The sequence below is a fragment of the Camelus ferus genome, chromosome 36, assembly GCF_009834535.1.
Source record: "Camelus ferus isolate YT-003-E chromosome 36, BCGSAC_Cfer_1.0, whole genome shotgun sequence".
Lineage (NCBI taxonomy): Eukaryota > Metazoa > Chordata > Mammalia > Artiodactyla > Camelidae > Camelus > Camelus ferus.
The window spans coordinates 24,281,815-24,298,995 of record NC_045731.1 but is presented as its reverse complement, the minus strand read 5'-3'; positions in this window follow the sequence as shown (position 1 = coordinate 24,298,995).

The following is a 17,181-nucleotide window of genomic DNA, read 5'->3' as shown; positions in this document are numbered from 1 at the left end:
TTCAAACCGACACTAGGAAATAAACTGAGAAACAAGAGGCAAATTTTATCTTGCAAACCGTTCCATTTTTGCTAGATGAACGAACCTCTATCAAGATGCAAAAATTTGAGAATTTATTGTGTATTAAAGCCTGAATTCACCTTGCTTGTTAGGAAAACAAACTTCCTTTTAGGTTGCAAAAGCCACTCCATACATATAAATGGGGAGGTATAGCTCCAACACGGTTTTACAGTGAAAAATGCAGGAACATAAAAGGGCACTAGGAAACAGAATGAGAAACCAGTGTAAAAGTTTCTCCTGCAACCCGTTCACTTTTTGCTGGATGAACGAACGTCTCTCCACATGCTCAGTTCTGATACATAATTGTGTGTGAAAGATGACGTACACCTAGCTTGTTAGGAAAACCAAGTTCCTTTCAATAGCAAACTACACTAAATTCATGTATATGTTTAGGTACTAACTCCAACTCGGTTTTACAGTGAAAACTGCAGGAATTTCAAACCGGCTCTGGGAAACAGACTGAGAAACCACACTAAAACATTCTACTGCTAACCGTTCCATTTGTGCTAAATGAACGAACGTCTCTCCACATGCTCAGTTCTGAGAGATTTTTGTGTGTGAAAGCCGAACATCACCTAGCTTGTTGGGAACACAAAATTTCTTTTCAGTTGCAACCTACAATCCATACATATATATGGGGAGGTACTAGCTCCAAATCGATTTCACAGTTTAAACTGCAGGAACTTCAAACCGACACTAGGAAACAGACTGAGAAACCACAGTAAAAGTTTCCCTGCACCAAGATCCCTTTGTGCCAGATGAATGAACGTCTCTACACATGCTCAGTTATGATATATAACTGTGGGTGAAACACGACTTTCACTTAACTTGTTAGGAAAACCAAGTTTCTTTCCAGAAGCAAACTGCACTAAATTCATAATTATGTTGAGGTACTCGCTCCAACTTGGTTTTACAGTGAAAACTGCAGGAAATTCAAACAGGCACTGGGAAACAGACTGAGAAAACAGAGTCAAATTTTACCTTATAAACGGTTCCATTTTTGCTACATGAACGAACCTCTCTCAACATGCACAGATCTGAGAATTTAGTGTGTGTTAAAGCCTTAATTCACCATGCTTGTTAGGAAAACATACTTCCTTTTAAGTTGCAAACAACACTGCATACATATAAATTGGGAGGTACTAGCTCCAACTCGGTTTTACAGTGAAAACTGCAGGAACTTCAAACCGGCACTAGGGAAGAGACTGAGAAACGAGAATAAAAGTTTCTACTGCAACCTGTTTCCATAGTGCTAGATGAACGTACGTCTCTCCACATGCTGAGTTCTGAGAGATAAGAGTGTGTGAAAGCCGTCCTTCACTAGCTTCTTCGGAACACAAAGACTTTCTCAGTTGCAAACTACACACTATACACATATATGGGGAGGTACTTGGTCCAACTCGGTTTTACAGTGAAAATTAAAGGAACTTCAAACCGCCAGTAGGAAACAGACTGAGAAAACACACTAAAAGTTTCTCCTGCAAACCGATCCATTTGTGCTGGATGAAAGAACGTCTCTCCACATGCTCAGTTCTGAGAGATAATTGTGTGTGAAAGCCGTCCTACACCTGGCTTGTTGGGAACACAAAATTTCTTTTCAGTTGCAAACTACACTGCATACATTTATATGGTGGGGTACTAGCTCCAAATCTATTTTACAGTGAAAACTGCAGGAACTTCAAAACGGCACTAAGAAACAGACTGAGAAACCACAGTCAAATTTCCCCTGCAAGCGTTCCCTTTGTGCTAGATGAATGAACTTCTCTCTACATACTCATTTCTGATATATAATTTTGTGTGAAAGCCGATCTTCACCTAGCTTTTTAGGAACACCCAGGTTCTTTTCAGTAGCAAACTACACTAAATTCATATTTATGTTGAAGTACTAGCTCCAACTCGGTTTTACAGTGAAAACTGCAGGAACTTCAAACCGGCAGTAGGAAACAGACTGAGAAACCAGATTCATAGTTTATCTAGCAAACCGTTCCATTTTTGCTAGATGAACGAACGTCTCTCAAGATGCAAAGATCTGAGGATTAAGTGTGTGTGAAAGCCGTAATTCACCAAGCTTGTTGGGATCACAAACTTCCTTTTAAGTTGCAAACTACACTCCATAAATATATATGGGGAGGTACTAGCACCAACTCGGTTTGACTGTGAAAACTTCAGGAACTTCAATCCACCACTAGGAAACACACTGAGAAACCACAATAAAAGTTTCTCTTGCAACCGTTCCAATTGTGCTGGATGAAGTAACGTCTCTCCACATGCTCAGTTCTGAGAGATAATTGTGTGTGAAAGCCGTTCTTCACCTAGCTTGTTGGGAACACAAAGTTTCTTTTAATTTGCAAAATACACTCCATACATATATATGGGGAGGTACTAGCTCCAACTCGGTTTTTCAGTGAATACTGCAGGAACTTTAAACCGACACTAGGAAACAGACTGAGAAACCACAGAAAAGTTTTCCCTGCAAACCATTCCTTTTGTGCTAGATGAATGAACGTCTCTACACATGCTCAGTTATGATATATAAGTGTGTGTGAAAGAAGTCTTTCACCTAGCTTGTTAGGAACACCAAGTTTCTTTTCAGAAGCAAACTACACTAAATTCATAATTATGTTGAGGTACTCGCTCCAACTTGGTTTTACAGTGAAAACTGCAGGAAATTCAAACAGGAACTGGGAAACAGACTGAGAAACCAGAGTCAAATTTTATCTTGCAAACCGTTCCATTTTTGCTACATGAACCAACCTCTCTCAAAATGCACAGATCTGAGAATGTATTGTGTGTTAAAGCCTTAATTCACCTTGCTTGTTAGGAAAACAAACTTCCTTTTAAGTTGCAAACAACACTGCATACATATAAATTGGGAGGTACTAGCTCCATCGCGGTTTTACAGTGAAAATTGCAGGAACTTCAAACCGGCACTAGGATAGAGACTGAGAAACGAGAATAAAAGTTTCTACTGCAACATGTTCCCATAGTGCTAGATGAACGAACGTCTCTCAACATGCTCAGTTCTGAGAGATAAGAGTGTGTGAAAGCCGTCCTTCACGAGCTTCTTGGGAACACAAAGATTTTCTCAGCTGCAAACTACACACCATACATATATATGGGGAGGTACTTGGTCCAACTCGGTTTTACAGTGATAACTGCAGGAACTTCAAACCGGCACAAGGAAACAGACTGAGAAACCACAGTAAAAGATTCCCCTGCTAGAGATCCCTTTGTGCTAGGTGAATGAACGTCTCTCCTCATAATCAGTTCTTATATATAAATGTGTGTGAAAGCCGTCCTTCACAAATATTGTTAGGAACACCAAGTTTCTTTTCAGTAGCAAACTACACTGAAATCATATATATGTTGAGGTACAATCTCCAACTCGGTTTTACAGTGAAAACTGCAGGAACTTCAAACCGGCACTGGGAAACAGACTGAGAAACAAGAATAAAATTTCTCCTGCATACTTTTCCCTTTTTAATAGATGAACGAACGTTTCTCCACATGCTCAGTTTTGAGAGATAAATGTGTGTGAAAGCCTTCCTTCACTAGCTTCTTGTGAACATAAAGTTTCTTTTAAGTTGCAAAATACACTCCATAGAAATATATGTGCTGGTACTAGCTCCAACTCGGTTTTACATTGAAAACTGCAGGAACTTCAACCCGGCACTGGGAAACACACTGAGAAACCAGAGTAAAATTTCTCCTGCAACCTTTTCCATTTGTAATAGATGAACGAACGTCTCTCCACATGCTCAGTTCTGAGAGATAAATGTGTGTGAAAGCCGTCCTTCACTAGCTTATTGTGAACATAAAGTTTCTTTTAAGTTGAAAAATACACTCCATAGATATATATGTGCTGGTACAAGCTCCAACTCGATTTTAAAGTGAAAACTGCAGGAACTTCACACCGCCATTAGGAAAAAGTCTGAGAAACCACTGTAAAATTTTCCCTGCAACTAGATCCTTTTGTGCTGGATGAAAGAACGTCTCTACACATGCTCAGTTCTGATATATAAGTGTGTTTGTAAGCCGTCCTTCAACTAGCTTGTTAGGAACACCAAGGATCTTTCCAGTAGCAAACTACACTAAATACATATATATGTTGTGGTTCTGGCTCCAACTCGGTTTTACAGTTAAAACTGCAGGAACTTCTAACCGGCACTTGGAAAAAGGCTGAGATACCACAATAATATTTTCTCCTGCAACCTGTTCCATTTGGGCTGGGTGAACAAACGTCTCTCCACATGTTCATTTCTGAAAAATAAGTGTGTGTGAAAGCCGTTCTTCACCTAGCTTCTTGGGAACACAAAGTTTCCTTTCATGGGCCAACTACATTCCATACATATATATGGGGAGGTACGAGCTCCAACTCGGTTTTACAGTGAAAACTGCAGGAAATTCAAACAGGCACTGGGAGACAGACTGAGAAACCTGAGTAAAATATCTCCTGCAACCTTTTCCATTTGTGCTAGATGAACGAATGTCTCTCCTCATGCTCAGTTCTGAGAGATAAGAGTGTGTGAAAGCCTTCCTTTACTAGCTTGATGGGAATACAAAGTTTCATTTCAGTTGCAAACTCCACTCCATGTATATATATGGGGAGGTACTAGCTCCAACTCGGTTTTACAGTGAAAACTGCAGGAACTTCAAACCGTAACTAGGAAACAGACTGAGAAACCACAATAAAATTTTCTCCAGTAAACCGTTCCATTTGTGTTGCATGAACGAATGTCTCTCCACATGTTCAGTTCTGAGGGATATGTGTGTGTGAAAGCCGTCCTTCACATAGCTTCTTGGGTATACAATGTTTCTTTTCAGTTGCAAATTACAATCAATACATATATATAGGAATTTACTATCTCCAACTCTGTTTTACACTGAAAAATGCAGGAACTTCAAACCGGGACTAGGAAACAGACTGAGAAACCACAGTAAATATTTCCACTGCAAACATTTCCCTTTGTGCTAGATGAATGAACGTCTGTCCACATGCTCAGTTCTGATATATAAGAGTGCGTTAAAGCCGAACTTCACATCGCTTGTTAGGAACACCAACTTTCTTTCAGTAGCAAACTACACTAAATTCATATATATGTTGAGGTACTAGCTCCAACTCGGTTTAACAGTGAAAACTGCAGGAAATTCAAACAGGCACTGGGAAACAGACTGATAAACCAGTGTAAAATTTCTCCTGCAACATTTTTCATTTGTGCTAGATGAAAGAATGTCTCTCCACATGCTCAGTTCTGAGACATAATTGTGTGTGAAAGCCTTCCTTTACTATCTTGATGGGAATACAAAGTTTCTTTTCAGTTGCAAACTCCACTCCATATATATATATGGGGAGGTACTAGCTCCAACTCGGTTTTACAGTGAAAACTGCAGGAACTTCAAAACGGCACTAGGAACCAACTGGGAAACCAGAATAAAAGTTTCTACTGCAACCCGTTCCTTTAGTGCTAGATGAACGGACGTCTCAACACAGGCTCAGTTCTGAGAGATAATTGGGTATTTAATCCGTCCTTAACCTAGCTTTTTGGGAACACAAAGTTTCTTTTCAATTGCAAAGTAGAAACCAAACATATATATGGGGAGGTACTAGCTCCAACTCGTTTTTTCAGTGAAAACTGCAGGAACTTCAAACCGACACTATGAAACAGACTGAGAAACCACAGTAAAAGTTTCCCCTTCATGCGTTCCCTTTGTGCTAGATGAATGAACGTCTCTCCACATAATCAGTTCTGATATATAAGTGTGTGTGAAAGCCGTCCTTCACAAACATTGTTAGGAACACCAAGTTTTTTTTCAGTAGCAAACTACACTAATTTCATATATATGTTAAGGTACTATCTCGAACTCGGTTTTACAGTGAAAACTTCAGGAACTTCAAACCGGCACTGGGAAACAGACTGAGAAACCAGAATAAAACTTCTCCTGCAACCTTTTCCATTTGTGATATATGAACAAACTTCTCCCAACATGCTCAGTTCTGAGAGATAAGTGTGTGTGAAAGCCGTACTTCACCCAGCTTGTTGGGAACACAAAGTTTCTTTTCAGTTGCAAACTACAATCCATACATATATATGGGGAGGTAATAGCTCCAAATCTCTTTTACAGTGAAAACTGCAGGAACTATAAACAAGCACTGGGAAACAGACTGAGAAAGCAGAGTAAAATTTCTCCTGCAAATTTTTCTATTTTTGCTAGGTGAACGAACTTCTCTCAAGATGAAAGATCTGAGAATTTAGTGTGTGTTAAAGCCTTAATTCATATTGCTTGTTAGGAAACCAAACTTCCTTTTAATTTGCAAAAGACACTCCATACATATAAATGGGGAGGTTCTAGCTCCAAGTCGATTTTTCAGTGAAAACTGCAGGAACTTCAAACCGGCACTTGGAAACAGACTAAGATACCACAATAATATTTTCTCCTGTAACCCGTTCCATTTGTGCTGGATGAACGAACGTCTCTCAAGATGCAAACGTCTGAGGATTTAGTGTGTGAGAAAGCCGTAATTCACCTAGCTTGTTGGGAACAGAAACTTCGTTTTAGGTTGCAAACTACACTCCATACAATTATATGGGGAGTTACTAGATCCAGCTCGATTTTACAGTGAAAACTGCAGGAACTTCAATCCGCCACTAGGAATCAGACTGAGAAACCACACAAAAAGTTTCTCTTGCAAACTTTTCCATTTGTGCTAGATGAACGAACGTCTCTCCACATGCTCATTTGTGAGAGTTGAGTGTGTGTGAAAGCCGTCCTTCACTAGCTTCTTGGGAACACAAAGTTTCTTTTAATTTTCCAACTACAATCCATACATATATATGGGAAGATACCTGCTCCAACTCGGTTTTACAGTGAAAACTGCAGGAATTTCAAACCAGCACTAAGAAACAGACTGAGAAACCGCAGTAAATCTTTCCCCTGCAACTCGTTCCACTTGTGCTAGATGAGCGATAGTCAATCCACATGATCAGTTATGAGAGATAAGTGTGTGTGAAAGCCGTCCTTCACCTAGCTTCTTGGGAACACAAAGTTACTTTTCATGTGCCAACTACACTTCATACATATATATGGGGAGGTACGAGCTCCAACTCGATTTTACAGTGAAAACTGCAGGAACTTCAAACCGCCACTAGGAAACAGACTGGGAAACCACACAAAAAGTTTCTCCTGCAACACGTTCCATTTGTGCTGGATGAAAGAACGTCTCCCCAAATGCTCAGTTCTGAGAGATAATTGTGTGTGAATGCCGTACTTCACTTAGCTTGTTAGGAAAACCAAGGTTCTTTTCTGTAGCAAACTACACTATATTCATATATATGTTGAGGTACTAGCTCCAACTCGGTTTTACATTGAAAACTATAGGAACTTCATACCGGCACTGGGAAACAGACTGAGAAACCGGAGTAAAATTTCTCCTGCAATCTTTTCCATTTGTGATAGATGAACGAACGTCTCCCAACATGCTCAGTTCTGAGAGATAAGAGTGTGAGAAAGCCGTCCTTCACTAGCTTGTTGGGAACACAAAGTTTGTTTTAAGTTGCACAATACAATCCTTATATATATATGGGGAGGTACTAGCTCCAACACGTTTTTTCTGTGAAAACTGCAGGAACTTTAAACCCACACTAGGAAACAGACAGAAACAACAGAAAAGTTTTCCCTGCAAACCATTCCCTTTGTGCTAGATGAATGAACGTCTCTACACATGCTCAGTTATGATATATAAGTGTGTGTGAAAGCCGTCTTCCACCTCAATTGTTAGGAACACCAAGTTTCTTTTCAGAAGCAAACTACACTAAATTCAAAATTATGTTGAGGTACTCGCTCCAACTTGGTTTTACAGTGAAAACTGCAGGAAATTCAAACAGGCACTGGGAAACAGACTGAGAAACCAGAGTCAAATTTTATCTTGCAAACCGCTCCATTTTTGCTACATGAACGAACCTCTCTCAACATGCACAGATCTGAGAATTTAGTGTGTGTTAAAGCGTTAATTCACCTTGCTTGTTAGGAAAACAAACTTCCTTTTAAGTTGCAAACAACACTGCATACATATAAATTGGGAGGTACTAGCTCCAACTCGGTTTTACAGTGAAAACTGCAGGAACTTCAAACCGAAACTAGGAAACAGACTGAGAAACGAGAATAAAAGTTTCTACTGCAACCTGTTCCCATAGTGCTAGATGAACGAACGTCTCTCCACATGCTCAGTTCTGAGAGATAAAAGTGTGTGAAAGACGTCCTTCACTAGCTTCTTGGGAACACAAAGATTTTCTGTGTTGCAAACTACACACCATACATATATATGGGGAGGTACTTTGTCCAACTCGGTTTTACAGTGAAAACTGCAGGAAATTCAAACCGGCTCTAGGAAACAGACTGAGAAAACAGAGTCAAATTTATCTTGCAATCCATTCCAATTGTGCCAAATGGACGAACGTCTCTCAAGATGCAAAGATCTGAGAATTTAGTTTGTGTGAAAGCCGTAATTCACCTAGCTTGTTGGGAACACAAACTTCCTTTTAAGTTGCAAACTACACTCCATACAAATATATGGGTAGGTACTAGCTCCAACTCGATTTTACAGTGAAAACTGCAGGAACTTCAAACCGAAACTAGGAAACAGACTGAGAAACCAGAGTCAAATTTTATCTTGAAAATCGTTCCATTTTTGCTAGATGAACGAACCTCTCTCAAGATGCAAAGATCTGAGTATTCAGTGTGTATTCAAGCCTTCATTCACCTTGCTATTTAGGAAAACAAACTTCCTTTTAAGTTGCAAACTACACCCCATACATATAAATAGGGAGGTACCAGCTCCAACTCGGTTTTACACTGAAAACTGCAGGAATTTCAAACCTTAACTAGGAAACAGACTGAGAAACCACAATAAAATTTTCTCCTGTAACACGTTCCTTTTGTGCTGGATGAACGAACATTTCTCCACATGCTCAGTTCTGAGAGATAAGTGTGTGTGAAAGCCGTATTTCACCTAGCTTGTTGGGAACACAAAGTTTCTTTTCAGTTGGAAACTACACTCCATACATATATATGGTGAGGTAATAGCTCCAAATCGATTTTACAGTGAAAACTGCAGGAACATCAAACCGGCATTAAGAAACAGACTGAGATACCAGAATAAGAGTTGCACCTGCAACCCGTTCCATTTGTGCTGGATGAACGAACGCCTCTCCACATGCTCAGTTCTGACAGATTAGTGTGTGTGAGAGCCGTCTTTCACCTAGCTTCTTAGGAACACCAAGTTTCTTTTCTGTAGCCAACTACACTAAATTCATATATATATTGAAGTACTAGCTCCAACTCGGTTTTACAGTGAAAACTGCACGAAATTCAAACCGGCACTAGGAAACAGACAGAACCCAGAATAAAAGTTTCTACTGCAACCCGTTCCTTTAGTGCTAGATGAACGAACATCTCTCCACATGCTCATTTCTGAGAGATAAGTGTGTGTGAATTCCGTCCTTCACCTAGCTTTTTGGGAACACAAATTTTCTTTTCAGTTGCAAACTACACACCATACATATATATGGGGAGTTACTAGCTCCAACTATTTTTTACAGTGAAAACTGCAGGAACTTCAAACCGGCACTGGGAAAGAGACTGAGAAACCAGAGTAAAATTTCTTCTGCAACCTTTACCATTTGTGCTAGATGAACGAACGTCTCACAACATGCTCTGTTCTGAGAGATAAGAGTGGGTTTAATCCGTCCTTCACCTAGCTTTTTGGGAACACACAGTTTCTTTTAAGTTGCAAATTACAAACCATACATATATATGGGTAGGTACTAGCTCCAACACGGTTTTACAGTGAAAACTGCAGGAAATTCAAACCGGCACTAGGAAACAGACTGAGAAACCAGAGTCAAAGTTATGTTGCAAACCATTCCATTTGTGCTGGATGAACGAACGTCTCTCAAGATGCAAAATCTGAGAATTTAGTGTGTGTGAAAGCCGTAATTCACCTAGCTTGTTGGGAACACAAACTTCCTTTTAAGTTGCAAACTACACTCTATACAATTATATGGGGAGTTACTAGCTCCAACTCGGTTTTACAGTGAAAACTGCAGGAACTTCAAACCGCCACTAGGAAACAGACTGAGAAACCACACAAAAAGTTTCTCCTGCAACACGTTCCATTTGTGCTGGATGAAAGAACGTCTCCCCAAATGCTCAGTTCTGGGAGATAATTGTGTGTGAATGCCGTACTTCACCTAGCTTGTTAGGAAAACCAAGGTTCTTTTCTGTAGCAAACTACACTAAATTCATATATATGTTGAGGTACTAGCTCCAACTCGGTTTTACATTGAAAACTGTAGGAACTTCATACCGGCACTGGGAAACAGACTGAGAAACCGGAGTAAAATTTCTCCTGCAATCTTTTCCATTTGTGATAGATGAACGAACGTCTCCCAACATGCTCAGTTCTGAGAGATAAGAGTGTGAGAAAGCCGTCCTTCACTAGCTTGTTGGGAACCCAAAGTTTGTTTTAAGTTGCACAATACAATCCATACATATATATGGGGAGGTACTAGCTCCAACTCGGTTTTTCAGTGAAAACTGCAGGAACTTTAAACCCACACTAGGAAACAGACAGAAACAACAAAAAAGTTTTCCCTGCAAACCATTCCCTTTGTGCTAGATGAATGAACGTCTCTACACATGCTCAGTTATGATATATAAGTGTGTGTGAAAGCCGTCTTTCACCTCAATTGTTAGGAACACCAAGTTTCTTTTCAGAAGCAAACTACACTAAATTCAAAATTATGTTGAGGTACTCGCTCCAACATGGGTTTACAGTGAAAACTGCAGGAAATTCAAACAGGCACTGGGAAACAGACTGAGAAACCAGAGTCAAATTTTATCTTGCAAACCGCTCCATTTTTGCTACATGAACGAACCTCTCTCAACATGCACAGATCTGAGAATGTATTGTGTGTTAAAGCGTTAATTCACCTTGCTTGTTAGGAAAACAAACTTCCTTTTAAGTTGCAAACAACACTGCATACATATAAATTGGGAGGTACTAGCTCCAACTCGGTTTTACAGTGAAAATTGCAGGAACTTCAAACCGGCACTAGGAAAGAGACTGAGAAACGAGAATAAAAGTTTCTACTGCAACCTGTTCCCATAGTGCTAGATGAACGAACGTCTCTCCACATGCTCAGTTCTGAGAGATAAGAGTGTGTGAAAGACGTCCTTCACTAGCTTCTTGGGAACACAAAGATTTTCTGTGTTGCAAACTACACACCATACATATATATGGGGAGGTACTTTGTCCAACTCGGTTTTACAGTGAAAACTGCAGGAAATTCAAACCGGCTCTAGGAAACAGACTGAGAAAACAGAGTCAAATTTATCTTGCAATCCATTCCAATTGTGCCAAATGGACGAACGTCTCTCAAGATGCAAAGATCTGTGAATTTAGTTTGTTTGAAAGCCGTAATTCACCTAGCTTTTTGGGAACACAAACTTCCTTTTAAGTTGCAAACTACACTCCATACAAATATATGGGGAGGTACTAGCTCCAACTCGATTTTACAGTGAAAACTGCAGGAACTTCAAACCGAAACTAGGAAACAGACTGAGAAACCAGAGTCAAATTTTATCTTGAAAACCGTTCCATTTTTGCTAGATGAACGAACCTCTCTCAAGATGCAAAGATCTGAGTATTTAGAGTGTATTAAAGCCTTCATTCACCTTGCTTTTTAGGAAAACAAACTTCCTTTTAAGTTGCAAACTACACTCCATACATATAAATAGGGAGGTACCAGCTCCAACTCGGTTTTACACTGAAAACTGCAGGAACTTCAAACCTTAACTAGGAAACAGACTGAGAAACCACAATAAAATTTTCTCCTGTAACACGTTCCTTTTGTGCTGGATGAACGAACATTTCTCCACATGCTCAGTTCTGAGAGATAAGTGTGTGTGAAAGCCGTATTTCACCTAGCTTGTTGGGAACACAAAGTTTCTTTTCAGTTGGAAACTACACTCCATACATATATATTGGGAGGTAATAGCTCCAAATCGATTTTACAGTGAAAACTGCAGGAACATCAAACCGGCAGTAAGAAACAGACTGAGATACCAGAATAAGAGTTGCACCTGCAACCCGTTCCATTTGTGCTGGATGAACGAACGCCTCTCCACATGCTCAATTCTGACAGATTAGTGTGTGTGAGAGCCGTCTTTCACCTAGCTTCTTAGGAACACCAAGTTTCTTTTCTGTAGCCAACTACACTAAATTCATATATATGTTGATGTACTAGCTCCAACTCGGTTTTACAGTGAAAACTGCACGAAATTCAAACCGGCACTAGGAAACAGACTGAGAACCCAGAATAAAATTTTCTACTGCAACCCGTTCCTTTAGTGCTAGATGAACGAACATCTCTCCAAATGCTCAGTTCTGAGACATAAGTGTATGTGAAAGCCGTCCTTCACCAAGCTTTTTGGGAAAACAAAGTTTCTTTTCAGTTGCCAACTACACTCCTCACATATATATGGTGAGGTACTATCTCCAACTAGGTTTTACACTGAAAAATGCAGGAACATCAAACCGGGACTAGGAAACAGACTGAGAAACCACAGTAAATGTTTCCACTTCAAACAGTTCCCTTTACGCTTGATGAATGAACGTCTCTACACATGCTCAGTTCTGATATAAAAGAGTGCTTGAAAGCCGAACTTCACATCGCTTGTTAGGAACACCAACTTTCTTTCAGTAGCAAACTACACTATATTCATATATATGTTGATGTACGATCTCCAACTCTGTTTTATAGTGAAAAATGAAGGAACTTCTAACCGGCACTGGGAAAGAGACTGAGAAACCAGAGTAAAATTTCTTCTGCAACCTTTACCATTTGTGCTAGATGAACGAATGTCTCTCCACATGCTCAGTTCTGAGAGATAAGTGTGTGTTTAATCTGTCCTTCACCTAGCTTTTTGGGAACACACAGTTTCTTTAAAGTTGCAAATTACAAACCATACATATATATGGGTAGGTACTAGCTCCAACACGGTTTTACAGTGAAAACTGCAGGAAATTCAAACCGGCACTAGGAAACAGACTGAGAAACCAGAGTCAAAGTTATCTTGCAAACCATTCCATTTGTGCTGAATGAACGAACGTCTCTCAAGATGCAAAATCTGAGAATTTAGTGTGTGTGAAAGCCGTAATTCACCTAGCTTGTTGGGAACACAAACTTCCTTTTAAGTTGCAAACTACACTCCATACAATTATATGGGGAGTTACTAGCTCCAACTCGGTTTTACAGTGTAAACTGCAGGAAATTCAAACTGCCACTAGGAAACAGACTGAGTAACCACACAAAAAGTTTCTCCTGCAACACGTTCCATTTGTGCTGGATGAAAGAACGTCTCCCAAAATGCTCAGTTCTGGGAGATAATTGTGTGTGAATGCCGTACTTCACCTAGCTTGTTAGGAAAACCAAGGTTCTTTTCAGTAGCAAACTACACTAAATTCATATATATGTTGAGGTACTAACTCCAACTCGGTTTTACATTGAAAAATGTAGGAACTTCAAACCGGCACTGGGAAACAGACTGAGAAACCGGAGTAAAATTTCTCCTGCAATTTTTTCCATTTGTGATAGATGAACGAACGTCTCCCAACATGCTCAGATCTGAGAGATAAGGGTGTGTGAAAGCCGTCCTTCACTAGCTTGTTGGGAACAGAAAGTTTCTTTTAAGTTGCAAAATACACTCCATACATATATATGGGGAGGTACTAGCTCCAACTCGGTTTTTCAGTGAAAATTGCAGGAACTTTAAACCCCCAATAGGAAACAGACAGAAACAACAGAAAAGTTTTCCCTGCAAACCATTCCCTTTGTGCTAGATGAATGAACGTCTCTACACATGCTCAGTTATGATATATAAGTGTGTGTGAAAGCCGTCTTTCACATAACTTGTTAGGAACACCAAGTTTCTTTTCAGAAGCAAACTACACAAAATTCATAATTATGTTGAGGTACTCGCTCCAACTTGATTTTACAGTGAAAACTGCAGGAAATTCAAACAGGCACTGGGAAACAGACTGAGAAACCACACTAAAAGATGCTCCTGCAAACCGTTCCATTTGTGCTGGATGAAAGAACGTCTCTCCACATGCTCAGTTCTGAGAGATAAGTGTGTGTGAAAGCCGTCCTTCACCTTGCTTGTTGGGAACACAAAGTTTCTTTTCAGTTGCAAACTACAATCCATACATATATATGGGGAGGTAATAGCTCCAAATCTCTTTTACAGTGAAAACTGCAGGAACTATAAACAAGCACTGGGAAACAGACTGAGAAAGCAGAGTAAAATTTCTCCTGCAAAGTTTTCCATTTGTGCTAGGTGAACGAACGTCTCTCAAGATGAAAGATCTGAGAATTTAGTGTGTGTTAAAGCCTGAATTCACCTTTCTTGTTAGGAAAACAAACTTCCTTTTAAGTTGCAAAAGACACTCCATAATATAAATGGGGAGGTTCTAGCTCCAACTCGGTTTTACAGTGAAAAATGCAGGAACTTCAAACCGACACTAGGAAATAAACTGAGAAACAAGAGGCAAATTTTATCTTGCAAACCGTTCCATTTTTGCTAGATGAACGAACCTCTATCAAGATGCAAAAATTTGAGAATTTATTGTGTATTAAAGCCTGAATTCACCTTGCTTGTTAGGAAAACAAACTTCCTTTTAGGTTGCAAAAGCCACTCCATACATATAAATGGGGAGGTATAGCTCCAACACGGTTTTACAGTGAAAAATGCAGGAACATAAAAGGGCACTAGGAAACAGAATGAGAAACCAGTGTAAAAGTTTCTCCTGCAACCCGTTCACTTTTTGCTGGATGAACGAACGTCTCTCCACATGCTCAGTTCTGATACATAATTGTGTGTGAAAGATGACGTACACCTAGCTTGTTAGGAAAACCAAGTTCCTTTCAATAGCAAACTACACTAAATTCATGTATATGTTTAGGTACTAACTCCAACTCGGTTTTACAGTGAAAACTGCAGGAATTTCAAACCGGCTCTGGGAAACAGACTGAGAAACCACACTAAAACATTCTACTGCTAACCGTTCCATTTGTGCTAAATGAACGAACGTCTCTCCACATGCTCAGTTCTGAGAGATTTTTGTGTGTGAAAGCCGAACATCACCTAGCTTGTTGGGAACACAAAATTTCTTTTCAGTTGCAACCTACAATCCATACATATATATGGGGAGGTACTAGCTCCAAATCGATTTCACAGTTTAAACTGCAGGAACTTCAAACCGACACTAGGAAACAGACTGAGAAACCACAGTAAAAGTTTCCCTGCACCAAGATCCCTTTGTGCCAGATGAATGAACGTCTCTACACATGCTCAGTTATGATATATAACTGTGGGTGAAACACGACTTTCACTTAACTTGTTAGGAAAACCAAGTTTCTTTCCAGAAGCAAACTGCACTAAATTCATAATTATGTTGAGGTACTCGCTCCAACTTGGTTTTACAGTGAAAACTGCAGGAAATTCAAACAGGCACTGGGAAACAGACTGAGAAAACAGAGTCAAATTTTACCTTATAAACGGTTCCATTTTTGCTACATGAACGAACCTCTCTCAACATGCACAGATCTGAGAATTTAGTGTGTGTTAAAGCCTTAATTCACCATGCTTGTTAGGAAAACATACTTCCTTTTAAGTTGCAAACAACACTGCATACATATAAATTGGGAGGTACTAGCTCCAACTCGGTTTTACAGTGAAAACTGCAGGAACTTCAAACCGGCACTAGGGAAGAGACTGAGAAACGAGAATAAAAGTTTCTACTGCAACCTGTTTCCATAGTGCTAGATGAACGAACGTCTCTCCACATGCTCAGTTCTGAGAGATAAGTGTGTGTGACAGTCTTACTTTACTACTTGATGGGAATAAAAAGTTTCTTTTCAGTTGCAGACTCCACTTCATATATATATATGGGGAGGTACGAGCTCCAACTCGGTTTTACACTGAAAACTGCAGTAACTTCAAACCGGCACTAGGAAAAAGACTGAGAAACCAGAATAAAAGTTTCTACTGCAACCCGTTCCCTTTGTGCTAGATGAACGAAAGTCTCTCCACATGCTCATTTCTGAGAGAAAAGTGTGTATTAAATCCGTTCTTAACTTAGCTTTTTGGGAACGCAAAGTTTCTTTTCAATTGCAAACTAAACACCAAACTTATATACGGGAAGGTACTAGCTCTAATTCGTTTTTTCAGTGAAAACTGCAGGAACTTCAATCCGACACTAGGAAACAGACTGAGAAACCAGAGTCAAATTTTATCTTGAAAACCGTTCCATTTTTGCTAGATGAACGACCCTCTCTCAAGATGCAAAGATCTGAGTATTTAGTGTGTATTAAAGCCTTCATTCACCTTGCTTTTTAGGAAAACAAACTTCCTTTTAAGTTGCAAACTACACTCCATACATATAAATGGGGAGGTACAAGCTCCAACTCGGTTTTACACTGAAAACTGCAGGAACTTAAAACCGTAACTAGGAAACAGACTGAGAAACCACAATAAAATTTTCTCCTGTAACACGTTCATTTTGTGCTGGATGAACGAACATTTCTCCACATGCTCAGTTCTGAGAGATTAGTGTGTGTGAGAGCCGTATTTCTCCTAGCTTCTTAGGAACACCAAGTTTCTTTTCTGTAGCCAACTACACTAAATTTATATATATGTTGAAGTACCAGCTCCAACTCGGTTTTACAGTGAAAACTGCACGAAATTCAAACCGGCACAAGGAAACAGACAGAACCCAGAATAAAAGTTTCTACTGCAAACCGTTCCTTTAGTGCTAGATGAACGAACATCTCTCCACATGCTCATTTCTGAGAGATAAGTGTGTGTGAAATCCGTCCTTCACCTAGCTGTTTGGGAACACAAATTTTCTTTTCAATTGCAAACTACACACCATACATATATATGGGGAGTTACTAGCTCCAAATTTTTTTACAGTGAAAACTGCAGGAACTTCAAACCGGCACTGGGAAAGAGACTGAGAAACCAGAGTAAAATTACTTCTGCAACCTTTACCATTTGTGC